Source organism: Triturus cristatus, chromosome 1_1 (assembly GCF_964204655.1).
Source record: "Triturus cristatus chromosome 1_1, aTriCri1.1, whole genome shotgun sequence".
In the NCBI taxonomy this organism is placed as follows: domain Eukaryota; kingdom Metazoa; phylum Chordata; class Amphibia; order Caudata; family Salamandridae; genus Triturus; species Triturus cristatus.
In genome coordinates, this window is record NC_140579.1 from 1,050,715,675 (window position 1) to 1,050,734,437 (window position 18,763).

The following is an 18,763-nucleotide window of genomic DNA, read 5'->3' on the forward strand; positions in this document are numbered from 1 at the left end:
CACACCCAACCACACATCCACACACACCCGCACCCAAAACCACACACACAACCACACACACACACAACCAACCAACCACACACACACACACACAACCACACACACAACCACAACCATACACACAAGCACACACACACAGCCACACATACAACTACACACACACAACCACACACACAACCACACCAAGCATTGGCATAGCCAATAGGTCTCACCTTCGGGACCTTATAAGCACCATTCAGGGAGTCCTTTTGTTGGCGCTTTCATGAGGACATGATGAGGAAGCTGGAAATTTTTGACACATTCTCTTTAAAAGCACAGCATGTTGGTGACTGGTTCATCGATTAGACCTATGTAGCGCTTTAGATCTCAAAGCGCTATGGTGGGTGAAGCAGTTACAACTCATGACATATGGGGTGCAACTCACAAGGAGGGGGCAGGTTTGAGTACACATTGGCTGCAATCGAACTCTTAAGATGATGGGCTGTGTGTATCCATTATCAGCACTCAGTCTTTGCTCAGTGATCTTGTTTGTTTTGTTGTTGTGTTAATGCTTTGCTGCACCCGTTTGACTTACAACGTGCCTTCTCTTTCCACAAACTTGATATTTGTGTTCCTTTATTTTGAGATGCTTTTAGTATTACTGTCACACACACACAACCACACATACAACCACACACACACAACCAGACACACACACAACCACACACACACATAACCACACACACACACAACCACACACCCACCCACACACACAACCACATACACACAACCACACATACACCCACACAAAACCACACACACAACCACACACAACCACACACAACCACACATCCGCACCCAAAACCGCACCCACAACTACACCAACAACCACACAACCACATACACAACCACAACCACACACACAAGCACACACACAAGCACACACACAACCACACACACACAACTACACACACACACAACCACAATAATACACACCACCACACACATACACAACCACACTCATCTGCAAACACACCACACAACCACAACCACATACAACCATACACACACAACCACACACAACCACACCCAACCACACATCCACACATACACCTGCACCCACAACCACACACACACACAACCAACCACACACACAACCATGCACACACACAACCACACACACAATCACACACACACATCCACACACACAACCACACGCACAACCACAACCACACACACACACAACCACACACACCACCACACACATAACCATACACACAACCACATGCACAACCACACCCAACCATACCCAACCACACAACCACACACACACAACCACACACACAACCACACACACACAACCATACCCAACCACATACAAACACACCCAACCACACACAAACACACACAACCACACACACACAACCACGCACACACAACCACACAAACACCCACCCACCCACAACCACAACCACACCCACACAACCACAACCAACCACACCCACAACCACACACAACCACACACACAACCACACATACACAACCACACATACAACCACACACACACAACCACACACACACAACCACACACACACAAACAACCACACACACACAACCACACACAAAACCACACACAAGCACACACACAACCACACACACAACCACACACAAGCACACACACATCCACACCCACAACCACACAAACAACCACACACACAACCACACCCACAATCACATACAACCACACACACAACCAGAACCACACACACAACCACACACACACAACCACACAGACAACCACACACACACAACCACACACACACACACACACACACAACCACAGAGACAATCACACACACACAACCACACCCACAACTATACCCACAACCACACCCACACAACTACACCTGCACACACACACACACAACCACACCCCCATAACCACACACCCCCCCACAACCATACCCACAACCACACACAACCACACACACACAACCACACACACAACCACATACACAAACACACCCAACCACATACACACACAACCACACATACAACCACACACACAACCACACATACACAACCACACACACAACCACACACACATAACCACACACACAACCACATACACAACCACATACACAAGCACACACACAACCACACACACACAACCTCACGAACAAGCACACACACAACCACACACACAACCACAACCACACACACAACCCCAATCACACCCACACACACACACACAACCATACACACAACCACAGCCACACATACAACCCCAACCCCAATCACACCCACACACCCACACATACACACAACCACACACAACACACAAAACCACATACACAATCACACACACACAACCACACACACACACAACCACACACACAACCACACACAACCAGACACACACAACCACACACACAACCACACACACACACACACATCCACACCCACAACCACACCCGCACCCACAACCGCACCCACAACCACACAACCACACACACAACGACACACACAAGCACACACACAGCCACACACACAACCACACACACACAACCACACATGACCACAACCATACACACACCCATGCACACACACACAACCACACACAACTGCACACACCCACAACCACACACACAACCACACACACACACAACCAACAACACAACCACACACACAACCACACACAACCACACACACACAACCACACAACCACACATACACACAACCACACACACACAACCACACACAGACACACAACCACATACACACACACACACACAACCACACACACAACCACACACACAACCACACCAAGCATTGGCATAGCCAATAGGTCTCGCCTTTGGGACCTTATAAGCACCATTCAGGGAGTCCTTTTGTTGGCGCTTTCATGAGGACATGAGGAGGAAGCTGGAACCTTTTGGCACATTCTCTTTAAAAGCACAGCATGTTGGTGACTGGTTAATCGATTAGACCTATGTAGCGCTTTAGATCTCAAAGCGCTGTGGTGCGTGCAGCAGTTACAACTCATGACATATGGGGTGCAACTCACAAGGAGGGGGCAGGTTTGAGTACACATTGACTGCAATCGAACTCTTAAGATGATGGGCTGTGTGTATCCATTATCAGCACTCAGTCTTTGCTAAGTGATCTTGTTTGTTTTGTTGTTGTGTTAATGCTTTGCTGCACCCGTATGACTTACAACATGCTTTCTCTTTCCACAAACTTGATATTTGTGTTACTTTATTTTGAGATGCTTTTAGTATTAATGTCACACACACACAACCACACATACAACCACACACACACACACAACCACACACACACAACCAGACACACACACAACTGCACACACACATAACCACACACACACACAACCACACCCACCCACACAACCACACACACACCCAACAACACACACACATAACCACACACAGACACAACCACACCCACACACACACAACCACACACACACATAACCACACACAACCACACACACACAACCACACCCAACCACACCCAACCACACATCCACACACACCCACACCCACAACCACACACAACCACACACACACACACACAACCAACCACAGACACATACACACAACCATACACACAACCACACACACAACCACAGCCACACACACAACCCCAACCCCAATCACACCCACACAACCACACACACACACAACCACACACACAACACACAAAACCACATACACAATCACACACACACAACCACACACAACACCACACAACCACACACACAACCACATGCAACCACACCCACACACATAACCACGAACACACAACCACACACACACAACCACACCCAACCACACAACCACACCCACAACCACCCACACAGAACCACAACCACACACAACCACACAACCAAACACACACAACCACACACACACAACCACACACACAACCACAACATACAACCACACACACAACCACACACAGCCACACACATAGAACCACACCCACAACCACACACACAACCATACACACAACAACACACAGTCACACACAACCACACAACCCCATACACACAACCACATACACACAACCATGCACACACACAACCACACACACAACCACACACACACAACCACACACACAACCACAACACACAACCACATACACAACCACACACAAGCACACACACACAACCACGCACACACACAACCACACACACACGACACACACACACACAACCACACACACAAACACACACATACACAACCACACAAAACCACACACCTCCACACACACCCACAACCACACCTGCACCCACAACCACACCCACAACCACACAACCACACACAACCACAACCACACACACAACCAGACACATGCAACCACATACACAACCACACACACAACCACACACACACAACCTCACAGACAACCACACACACACACACACAACCACACACACAACCACACACACACAACCCCAACCACACTCACAACCACACCCACACCCCCACACACACACATAACCACACTCACACAACCACAACCACACACACACATAACCACCCCCCATATAACCACACCCACACACACCCACACATACACAACCACACATACATCCACACAAAACCACACACACAACCACACCCCAGCACACATCCACAACCACACCCGCACCCACAAGCGCACCCAGAACCACACCCACAACCACACAACCACACACAACCACAACCACACACATAAGCACACACACAAGCACACACACAACCACACACAACCACACACACAACCACACACACAACCACATACACAAACACACCCAACCATACACAAACACACACACACAACCACACACACAAACACACACAACCACACAAACACAACCATACCCAGAACCACACCCACACAACCACACACAACCACAACCACACCCAACCACACCCACAACCACGCACAACCACACACACAACCACTCACACACACAACCACACACAACCACAACCATATGCACAACCACGCACATACAAACACAACCACACCCAACTGCACACACCTAACCACACACACAACCACACATACACACACAACCACAAATCCACACACACACCTGCACCCACAAGCACACACACAAGCACACACACAAGCACACACACAGAACCACACACAACCACACACACACAACCACACACAACCACACACAACCAGACACACACACAACCACACACACACAACCACACACACAACCACACACACACACATCCACACCCACAACCACACCCGCACCCACAACCGCACCCACAACCACACAACCACACACACAACCACACACAAGCACACACACACAGCCACACATACAACCACACACACACAATCACACATGACCACAACCATACACACACCCACGCACACACACACAACCACACCCAACTGCACACACCCACAACCACACCCACAACCACACACACAACCACACACACACACACAACCAACAACACAACCACACACACAACCACACACAACCACACACACACAACCACACAACCATACATACACACAACCACACACACACAACCACACACAGACACACAACCACATATACACACACACACAACCACACACACAACCACACACAGACACACAACCACATATACACACACACACAACCACACAAACAACCACACACACAACCACACCCACAACCACACACAACCACACACACAACCAGAACCACACACACAACCACACACACACAACCACACACACACACAAACAACCACAGAGACAATCACACACACACAACCACACCCACAACTATACCCACAACCACACCCACACAACTACACCTGCACACACACACACACACAACCACACCCCCACAACCCCCCCTCCACAACCATACCCACAACCACACACAACCACACACACAACCACACACACAACCACATACACAAACACACCCAACCACACACACACACACAACCACACACACAACCACACATACACAACCACACACACACACACACAACCACACACACATAACCACACACACAACCACACACACAACCACATACACAACCACACACACACAACCTCACGAACAAGCACACACACACAACCACACACACAACCACACACACAACCCCAACCCCAATCACACACACACACACACAAAACCATATACACAACCACACACACAACCACAGCCACACACACAACCCCAACCCCAATCACACCCACACACCCACACACCCACACACACACAACCACACACACAACACACTAAACCACATACACAACCACACACACACACACAACCACACACAACACCACACAACCACACACAACCACACACACAACCACATGCAACCACACCCACACACATAACCATGAACACACAACCACACACACACAAAACCACACACAACCACACCCACAACTACCCACACAGAACCACAACCACACACAACCACACAACCAAACACACACAACCACACACACACAACCACACACACACAACCACATACACAACCACAACATACAACCACACACACAATCACACACAGCCACACACACAGAACCACACCCACAACCACACACACAACCATACACACAACCACACACAATCACACACAACCACACACCCACAACCACATACACACAACCACATACACACAACCATGCACACACACAACCACACACACACACACACACAACAACACACACAACCACAACACACAACCACATACACAACCACACACAAGCACAAACACACAACCATGCACACACACAACCACACACACACCACACACACACACACAACCACACACACAAACACACACATACACAACCACACAAAACCACACACACAACCACATACATCCACACACACCCACACCCACACCCACAACCACACCCACAACCACACAACCACACACAACCACAACCACACACACAACCAGACACATGCAACCACATACACAACCACACACACAACCACACACACACAACCTCACAGACAACCACACACACACAACCACAACCACACACACACAACCCCAACCACACTCACAACCACCCCCCCACACACATAACCACACACACACAACCACAACCACACACACATAACCACCCCCCACATAACCACACCCACACCCACACCCACACACACATACACAACCACACATACATCCACTCAAAACCACACACACAACCACACCCCAGCACACATCCACAACCACACCCGCACCCACAAGCGCACCCAGAACCACACCTACAACCACACAACCACACACACAACCACAACCACACACACAAGCACACACACAAGCACACACAACCACACACACAACCACATACACAAACACACCCAACCATACACAAACACATGCACACAACCACACACAGAAACACACACAACCACACAAACACAACCACACCCAGAACCACACCCACACAACCACACAAAACCACAACCACACCCAACCACACCCACAACCACGCACAACCACTCACACACACACAACCACACACAAACACAACCATACGCACAACCATGCACATACAAACACAACCACACCCAACTGCACACACACAACCACACATACAACCACACATACACAACCACACACAACCACACACAACCACACATCCACACACACACCTGCATCCACAACCACTCACACAAGCACACACACAAGCACACACACACAACCACACACAACCACACACACAACCACACACACACACACATCCACACACACACACATCCACACCCACAACCACACCCGCACCCACAACTGCACCCACAACCACACAACCACACACACAAGCACACACACACAGCCACACACACAACCACACACACAACCACACACACACAACCACACACAACCAGACACACATACAACCACACACAACCACACACACACAACCACACACACAACCACACACACACACATCTACACCCACAACCACACCGCACCCACAACCACACCCACAACCACACAACCACACACAACCACAACCACACACACCACATACACAACCACACACACAACCACACACACACAACCTCACAGACAACCACACATACAACCACACACACAACCACACACACACAGCCCCAACCACACTCACAACCACACCCACACCCCCAACACACACATAACCACACACACACAACCACAACCACACACACACACATATACAACCACACATACATCCACGCAAAACCACACACAACCACACCCCAGCACACATCCACAATGACACCCGCACCCACAAGCGCACCCAGAACCGCACCCACAACCACACAACCACACAGACAACCACAACCACACATACAAGCACACACACAAGCACACACACACAACCACACACAACCCCACACACACAACCACACACACAACCACATACACAAACACACCCAACCATACACAAACACACACACAACCACACACACAAACATACAACCACACAAACAGAACCACACCCAGAACCACACCCACACAACCACACACAACCACCACCACACCCAACCACACCCACAACCACGCACAACCACACACAACCACTCACACACACACAACCACACACAACCACAACCATACGCACAACCACGCACATACAAACACAACCACACCCAACTGCACACACCCAACCACACACACAACCACACATACACAACCACACACAACCACATACAACCACACATCCACACACACACCTGCACCCACAAGCACACACACAAGCACACACACAAGCACACACACAGAACCACACACAACCATACACACACAACCACACACAACCACACACAACCAGACACACACACAACCACACACACACAACCACACACACAACCACACACACACACATCCACACCCACAACCACACCCGCACCCACAACCGCACCCACAACCACACAACCACACACACAACCACACACAAGCACACACACACAGCCACACATACAACCACACACACAATCACACATGACCACAACCATACACACACCCACGCACACACACACAACCACACCCAACTGCACACACCCACAACCACACCCACAACCACACCCACAACCACACACACACACACAACCAACAACACAACCACACACACAACCACACACAACCACACACACACAACCACACAACCATACATACACACAACCACACACACACAACCACACACAGACACACAACCACATATACACACACACACAACCACACACACAACCACACACACAACCACACCAAGCATTGGCATAGCCAATAGGTCTCGCCTCGGGACCTTATAAGCACCATTGAGGGAGTCCTTTCGTTGGCGCTTTCATGAGGTCATGATGAGGAAGCTGGAAACTTTTGGCACATTCTCTTTAAAAGCACAGCATGTTGATGACTGGTTAATCGATTAGACCTATGTAGCGCTTTAGATCTCAAAGCGCTGTGGTGCGTGCAGCAGTTACAACTCATGACATATGGGGTGCAACTCACAAGGAGGGGGCAGGTTTGAGTACACATTGACTGCAATCGAACTCTTAAGATGATGGGCTGTGTGTATCCATTATCAGCACTCAGTCTTTGCTAAGTGATCTTGTTTGTTTTGTTGTTGTGTTAATGCTTTGCTGCACCCGTTTGACTTACAACATGCTTTCTCTTTCCACAAACTTGATATTTGTGTTACTTTATTTTGAGATGCTTTTAGTATTAATGTCACACACACACAACCCCACATACAACAACACACACACAAGCACACACACAAGCACACACACACAACCAGACACACACACAACTACACACACACATAACCACACACACACACAACCACACCCACCCACACACAACCACACACACAAAACCACACACACATAACCACACACACACACAACCACACCCACACACACACAACCACACACACACATAACCACACACAACCACACACACACAACCACACCCAACCACACCCAACCACACATCCACACACACCCGCACACACAACCACACACACAACCACACACACAACCACAACCATACACACAAGCACACACACACAGCCACACATACAACTACACACACACACAACCACACATAACCACACACACAACCACACCAAGCATTGGCATAGCCAATAGGTCTCACCTTTGGGACCTTATAAGCACCATTCAGGGAGTCCTTTCGTTGGCGCTTTCATGAGGACATGATGAGGAAGCTGGACATTTTTGACATATTCTCTTTAAAAGCACAGCATGTTGGTGACTGGTTAATCGATTAGACCTGTGTAGCGCTTTAGATCTCAAAGCGCTATGGTGGGTAAAGCAGTTACAACTCATGACATATGGGGTGCAACTCACAAGGAGGTGGCAGGTTTGAGTACACATTGGCTGCAATCGAACTCTTAAGATGATGGGCTGTGTGTATCCATTATCAGCACTCAGTCTTTGCTCAGTGATCTTGTTTGTTTTGTTGTTGTGTTAATGCTTTGCTGCACCCGTTTGACTTACAACATGCTTTCTCTTTCCACAAACTTGATATTTGTGTTACTTTATTTTGAGATGCTTTTAGTATTAATGTCACACACACACAACCCCACATACAACCACACACACACAAGCACACACACAAGCACACACACACAACCAGACACACACACAACTACACACACACATAACCACACACACACACAACCACACCCACCCACACACAACCACACACACAAAACCACACACACATAACCACACACACACACAACCACACCCACACACACACAACCACACACACACATAACCACACACAACCACACACACACAACCACACCCAACCACACCCAACCACACATCCACACACACCCGCACACACAACCACACACACAACCACACACACAACCACAACCATACACACAAGCACACACACACAGCCACACATACAACTACACACACACAACCACACACAACCACACACACAACCACACACACAACCACACCAAGCATTGGCATAGCCAATAGGTCTCACCTTTGGGACCTTATAAGCACCATTCAGGGAGTCCTTTCGTTGGCGCTTTCATGAGGACATGATGAGGAAGCTGGACATTTTTGACACATTCTCTTTAAAAGCACAGCATGTTGGTGACTGGTTAATCGATTAGACCTATGTAGCGCTTTAGATCTCAAAGCGCTATGGTGGGTGAAGCAGTTACAACTCATGACATATGGGGTGCAACTCACAAGGAGGTGGCAGGTTTGAGTACACATTGGCTGCAATCGAACTCTTAAGATGATGGGCTGTGTGTATCCATTATCAGCACTCAGTCTTTGCTCAGTGATCTTGTTTGTTTTGTTGTTGTGTTAATGCTTTGCTGCACCCGTTTGACTTACAACGTGCTTTCTCTTTCCACAAACTTGATATTTGTGTTCCTTTATTTTGAGATGCTTTTAGTATTACTGTCACACACACACAACCACACACACAACCACACACACATAACCACACACACACACAACCACACACACACCCACACACACAACCATACACACAACCACACACACAATCACACACAGCCACACACACAGAACCACACCCACAACCACACACAACCACACACAACCACACATCCACACCCACACCCACAACCACACCCACAACCAAACCCACACCACACAACCACATACACAAACACAAGCACACACACAAGCACACACACAAATACACACACAACTACACACACACACAACCACAATAATACACACAACCACACACATACACAACCATACTCATCTGCAAACACACCACACAACCACAACCACATACAACCATACACACACAACCACGCACAACCACACCCAACCACACATCCACACATACACCTGCACCCACAACCACACACACACACAACCAACCACACAACCAACCACACACACAACCATGCACACACACAACCACACACACAATCACACACACAATCACACACACACAACCACACACACAACCACATGCACAACCACAACCACACACACACACAACCACACACACAACCACACACACAGCCATACACACAACCACATGCACAACCACACCCAACCATACCCAACCACAGCACCGCACACACACAACCACACACAACCACACACAAACAACCACACCCAACCACATACAAACACACCCAACCACACACAAACACACACAACCACACAACCACACACACACAACCACACAAACACCCACCCACCCACAAACACACCCACACAACCACAACCACACCCAACCACACCCACAACCACACACAACCACACACACAACCACATACACACAACCACACACACATAACCACACACACACAACCACACACACACAACCACACACACACAACCACACACAACCACACACACAACCACACACACAACCACACACAACCACACACACACATCCACACCCACAACCACAAACACACAACCACACACACAACCACACAAAACCACACACACAACCACAAACAACCACACATACACACACACCCACAACCACACCCACAACTGCGACCACAACCACACAACCACACACACAACCACAACCACACAACCACACACACACAACCTGAACCAACCACACCCACAACCACATAGCCACAGCCACACAGACAACCACATACACACAACGATACACACACACAACTATACCCAGCCACACACAACCACACACACAACCACACACACACAACCACACACACACACAACCACACACACACACAACCACACAGACACAACCACACACACAGCCACACACACACAACCACACAAACAACCATACACACAATCACACCCACAACCACACACAACCACACACACAACCAGAACCACACACGCAACCACACACACACAACCACACACACACACAAACAACCACAGAGACAATCACACACACACAACCACACCCACAACTATACCCACAACCAAACCCACACAACTACACCTGCACACACACACACACAACCACACCCCCACAACCCCCCCCTCCACAACCATACCCACAACCACACACAACCACACACACAACCACACACACAACCACATACACAAACACACCACACCACACACACACACAACCACACACACAACCACACATACACAACCACACACACACACAACCACACACACATAACCACACACACAACCACACACACAACCACATACACAACCACACACACACAACCTCATGAACAAGCACACACACACAACCACACACACAACCACACACACAACCCCAACCCCAATCACACACACACACACACACAACCATATACACAACCACACACACAACCACAGCCACACACACAACCCCAACCCCAATCACACCCACACACCCACACACACACATAACCACACACACAACACACTAAACCACATACACAACCACACACACACAACCACACACAACACCACACAACCACACACAACCACACACACAACCACATGCAACCACACCCACAACTACCCACACAGAACCACAACCACACACAACCACACAACCAAGCACACACAACCACACACACACAACCACACACACACAACCACACACACAACCACAACATACAACCACACACACAATCACACACAGCCACACACACAGAACCACACCCACAACCACACACACAACCATACACACAACCACACACAATCACACACAACCACACACCCACAACCACATACACACAACCACATACACACAACCATGCACACACACACACACAACAACACACACAACCACAACACACAACCACATACACAACCACACACAAGCACACACACACAACCAAGCACACACAACCACACACACACAACCACACACACACAACCACACACACAACCACAACATACAACCACACACACAATCACACACAGCCACACACACAGAACCACACCCACAACCACACACACAACCATACACACAACCACACACAATCACACACAACCACACATATACAACCACACACACACACAACCACACACACATAACCACACACACAACCACACACAACCACATATACAACCACACACACACAACCTCATGAACAAGCACACACACACAACCACACACACAACCACACACACAACCCCAACCCCAATCACACACACACACACACAACCATATACACAACCACACACACAACCACAGCCACACACACAACCCCAACCCCAATCACACCCACACACCCACACACACACACAACCACACACACAACACACTAAACCACATACACAACCACACACACACACAACCACACACAACACCACACAACCACACACAACCACATACACAACCACATGCAACCACACCCACACACATAACCACGAACACACAACCACACACACACAACCACACACAACCACACACACAACAACCCACACAGAACCACAACCACACACAACCACACAACCAAACACACACAACCACACACACACAACCACACACACACAACCACACACACAACCACAACATACAACCACACACACAATCACACACAGCCACACACACAGAACCACACCCACAACCACACACACAACCATACACACAACCACACACAATCACACACAACCACACACCCACAACCACATACACACAACCACATTCACACAACCATGCACACACACAACCACACACACACACACACACACACACAACAACACACACAACCGCAACACACAACCACATACACAACCACAAACAAGCACACACACAACCATGCACACACACAACCACACACACACCACACACACACCACACACACACAACCACACACACAAACACACACACAACCACACCAAGCATTGGCATAGCCAATAGGTCTCGCCTCGGGACCTTATAAGCACCATTGAGGGAGTCCTTTCGTTGGCGCTTTCATGAGGTCATGATGAGGAAGCTGGAAACTTTTGGCACATTCTCTTTAAAAGCACAGCATGTTGATGACTGGTTAATCGATTAGACCTATGTAGCGCTTTAGATCTCAAAGCGCTGTGGTGCGTGCAGCAGTTACAACTCATGACATATGGGGTGCAACTCACAAGGAGGGGGCAGGTTTGAGTACACATTGACTGCAATTGAACTCTTAAGATGATGGGCTGTGTGTATCCATTATCAGCACTCAGTCTTTGCTAAGTGATCTTGTTTGTTTTGTTGTTGTGTTAATGCTTTGCTGCACCCGTTTGACTTACAACATGCTTTCTCTTTCCACAAACTTGATATTTGTGTTACTTTATTTTGAGATGCTTTTAGTATTAATGTCACACACACACAACCCCACATACAACCACACACACACAAGCACACACACAAGCACACACACACAACCAGACACACACACAACTACACACACACATAACCACACACACACACAACCACACCCACCCACACACAACCACACACACAAAACCACACACACATAACCACACACACACACAACCACACCCACACACACACAACCACACACACACATAACCACACACAACCACACACACACAACCACACCCAACCACACCCAACCACACATCCACACACACCCGCACACACAACCACACACACAACCACACACACAACCACAACCATACACACAAGCACACACACACAGCCACACATACAACTACACACACACAACCACACACAACCACACACACAACCACACACACAACCACACCAAGCATTGGCATAGCCAATAGGTCTCACCTTTGGGACCTTATAAGCACCATTCAGGGAGTCCTTTCGTTGGCGCTTTCATGAGGACATGATGAGGAAGCTGGACATTTTTGACACATTCTCTTTAAAAGCACAGCATGTTGGTGACTGGTTAATCGATTAGACCTATGTAGCGCTTTAGATCTCAAAGCGCTATGGTGGGTGAAGCAGTTACAACTCATGACATATGGGGTGCAACTCACAAGGAGGTGGCAGGTTTGAGTACACATTGGCTGCAATCGAACTCTTAAGATGATGGGCTGTGTGTATCCATTATCAGCACTCAGTCTTTGCTCAGTGATCTTGTTTGTTTTGTTGTTGTGTTAATGCTTTGCTGCACCCGTTTGACTTACAACGTGCTTTCTCTTTCCACAAACTTGATATTTGTGTTCCTTTATTTTGAGATGCTTTTAGTATTACTGTCACACACACACAACCACACATACAACCAGACACACACACAACCACACACACATAACCACACACACACACAACCACACACACACCCACACACACAACCATACACACAACCACACACACAATCACACACACAATCACACACACAGAACCACACCCACAACCACACACAACCACACACAACCACACATCCACACCCACACCCACAACCACACCCACAACCACACCCACACCACACAACCACATACACAAACACAAGCACACACACAAGCACACACACAAATACACACACAACTACACACACACACACAACCACAATAATACACACAACCACACACATACACAACCATACTCATCTGCAAACACACCACACAACCACAACCACATACAACCATACACACACAACCACGCACAACCACACCCAACCACACATCCACACATACACCTGCACCCACAACCACACACACACACAACCAACCACACAACCAACCACACACACAACCATGCACACACACAACCACACACACAATCACACACACAATCACACACACACAACCACACACACAACCACATGCACAACCACAACCACACACACACAACCACACACACAACCACACACACAGCCATACACACAACCACATGCACAACCACACCCAACCATACCCAACCACAGCACCGCACACACACAACCACACACAACCACACACAAACAACCACACCCAACCACATACAAACACACCCAACCACACACAAACACCCACCCACCCACAAACACACCCACACAACCACAACCACACCCAACCACACCCACAACCACACACAACCACACACACAACCACATACACACAACCACACACACATAACCACACACACACAACCACACACACACAACCACACACACACAACCACACACAACCAAACACAACCACACACACAACCACACACAACCACACACACACATCCACACCCACAACCACAAACACACAACCACACACACAACCACACAAAACCACACACACAACCACACACAACCACACATACACACACACCCACAACCACACCCACAACTGCGACCACAACCACACAACCACACACACAACCACAACCACACAACCACACACACACAACCTGAACCAACCACACCCACAACCACACAGCCACAGCCACACAGACAACCACATACACACAACGATACACACACACAACTATACCCAGCCACACACAACCACACACACAACCACACACACACAACCACACACACACACAACCACACACACACACAACCACACAGACACAACCACACACACAGCCACACACACACAACCACACAAACAACCATACACACAACCACACCCACAACCACACACAACCACACACACAACCAGAACCACACACGCAACCACACACACACAACCACACACACACACAAACAACCACAGAGACAATCACACACACACAACCACACCCACAACTATACCCACAACCAAACCCACACAACTACACCTGCACACACACACACACAACCACACCCCCACAACCCCCCCCTCCACAACCATACCCACAACCACACACAACCACACACACAACCACACACACAACCACATACACAAACACACCACACCACACACACACACAACCACTCACACAACCACACATACACAACCACACACACACACAACCACACACACATAACCACACACACAACCACACACACAACCACAACACACAACCACATACACAACCACACACAAGCACACACACACAACCATGCACACACACAACCACACACACACCACACACACACACACACAACCACACACATACACAACCACACAAAACCACACACACAACCTCATACATCCACACACACCCACACCCACAACCACACCCACAACCACACAACCACACACAACCACAACCACACACACAACCAGACACATGCAACCACATACACAACCACACACACAACCACACACACACAACCTCACAGAAAACCACACACACACAACCACAACCACACACACACAACCACAACCACACACACATAACCACCCCTCCCACATAACCACACCCACACACACACACATACACAACCACACATACATCCACACAAAACCACACACACAACCACACCCCAGCACACATCCACAACCACACCCGCACCCACAAGCGCACCCAGAACCGCACCTACAACCACACAACCACACACACAACCACAACCACACACACAAGCACACACACAAGCACACACACAAGCACACACAACCACACACACAACCACATACACAAACACACCCAACCATACACAAACACACACACACAACCACACACAGAAACACACACAACCACACAAACACAACCACACCCAGAACCACACCCACACAACCACACACAACCACAACCACACCCACAACCACGCACAACCACACACACAACCACTCACACACACACAACCACACACAACCACAACCATACGCACAACCATGCACATACAAACACAACCACACCCAACTGCACACACCCAACCACACATACAACCACACATATACAGCCACACACAACCACACCCAACCACACATCCACACACACACCTGCATCCACAACCACTCACACAAGCACACACACAAGCACACACACACAAC